Source organism: Atta colombica, unplaced genomic scaffold (assembly GCF_001594045.1).
Source record: "Atta colombica isolate Treedump-2 unplaced genomic scaffold, Acol1.0 scaffold238, whole genome shotgun sequence".
Classification (NCBI taxonomy): domain Eukaryota; kingdom Metazoa; phylum Arthropoda; class Insecta; order Hymenoptera; family Formicidae; genus Atta; species Atta colombica.
Window position 1 is genome coordinate 3,889,747 of NW_017259336.1, and position 2,299 is coordinate 3,892,045.

Consider the following 2,299-nt stretch of genomic DNA (forward strand, 5'->3'; position numbering starts at 1 on the left):
AGAGAATAATAAATTATTAGAAGAGTGCCAATCAGAGTTTAGAGCGAGACATTCATATAAGTTTGTTCTTCAATGGGTTATATCGAGTTGGAAAAAAAGTATAGATTAAAGAAAGATAACAGGAATACTTTTCGATTTAAAAAGGATTTGAATTAATAAACAGAGATATTTTGTTGAGAGAAAGAAAATGAAAAGTTATGGGATAACAGGAGTAGTACTTAATTGGTTTTAAAGTTATTTAGAAAACAGAACTCAGAGAGTTAAATTTAATGGAAGTTTATCAGGATCTATTGCTGTGAAGCTGGGAGTTCTACAGGGATCAGTATTAGAATCGTTATTATTTTTATTCTATATAAATAACTTAACGAGATTGTTTTCAATTATGAAATTAATTAGATGATTACTACTAATATATACAATAGACTAATATATACAATAGACATACAAGCCAAAAATAAATGATAATCTTAATCTATACAGATACAAAAATAGAGGAATGGTTGAAAAATAATAGACTGAAATTAAATATGAATAAAACCAAAGTTATGCTAATTAAAGGTATTAAAAAAAAATATCGGAAAGCAATATAAAAGTAAAATTAGAAAATATAGCATTAGAAGTGGTTAGTGAAATTAAATACTTAGGTGTCATTATAGATAGACATTTAAATTTTGCAGCACATTGTTAACTATCTGGGGAAAAAGATAGGATCGAAATTGGGGGCATTTCGTCGAATTAGTATGAATTAGTATGAATTAGTATGAATTAGTATGAATTTAACACCATGCATAAAGTGTGTTGTATACAAAACGATAATTGCTTCATTGTTTGAATAATGTTCATCTATATTATTGAGTTTAAATGATTATAATGTGCAATATTTACAGAAATTACAAAATAAAAGAATGAAAATAATATTATGATGCAATTACAGAACAAGAATTGAAGACATGCTTGAGCAATTGCAATTTATGTCAATTAAGGAAAGAAATATATGTTTGTATTTTGACATAAAATGGTAAATGGAGATTGTCCGGATTATTTAAAAAGTGAGATAGAGCAAGTAAGAAGAGAGGAAGGAATTCAAACAAGATCAAAGGGAAATACACATATTAAAAAATGTAAAATTAGAGAGGGACAGAAAATGTTGTTATATGATGGGTTTAAAACGTACAACAATTTACTTAATGAAATAAGAAAGGAAAAGATTTAAAAATTTTAAAAGAACGCTAGTGCCATATAATTAATAAATAGGCATTATATTAGATTGTATCACATACTGTAGCTAATGAAACTAATAAAGATCGATCAATCAATCAATCAATCTCTCTCCCTCCCCCCTCTTTCTCTCTATTTTGCTAATTATCAAAAATCTATCACATAAAAGATTTTCAAACCATTTTCGATTTACTCTCAACCTATAAATAGTCGATGTCATGTCGAACACAATTCTTTTTCTTTCTCTTTTTTTATTTTTCTAATACCTAACGAAATCTATCGGCATCTATCTATGCATTATAGAGAATTCAAAAACCATTCGATTATTTGCTCTCGACCCATAAATAGTCGAAGTGTCGTCAAACGCAATTTAATCAAGTTCAGCAAGTTCGCCGACGATATGGCGGTTGTCGAGGTCAGTGTATGCATTCTATACTAGCCAGGGGAATTTTGTGGAACTCGCGCGGTCACCTGCTGTAATATTAATAGCTCGAGTATGAAATTTGCTTAATCATGACTAACGGGATGACCCAATGGAATCACAATAGGTTCGCCGCTGTTCACCGCCGTTCGTCCATCGTGTCAATTTCGAATAATGATCGCTGCGGAGGAACACACACGAAGAAACATGATAAAATGTGTAATTCAATGCAACTTCGCAAAATCATATCAATTTTTATTTTGTGTCGCGTCTTTGAGAAAGTTTGCAAAATTTAATAAAGAATGGTAAGGGTGATTCAATAGAAATAGAAAGTTAATCAAATTTCAAAGTGAAATCTCGCTCGCTAACTTACTTTCGTTCACTTCAATTTTCAACTAACTTTCTTGATTCACAAGAACCACTTTTACATCCAATCAGTGTATTTTCCTTCAGATGAAAAATTTCAATTTGATTATTGCAATTTCCACAATTTTTCGACTTGTAATATTAAAAATTCCTTTAAAATATTTAATAAATATTCTAAACAATATTTTGCGAAAATATTTTTAAGTATATGTAATTTTTTAAGTAAAAGAAAATAAAAAAAGATCATGAAAAAATAAAAAATATTAGAAAAATGAAATTAACAATAAAATTATT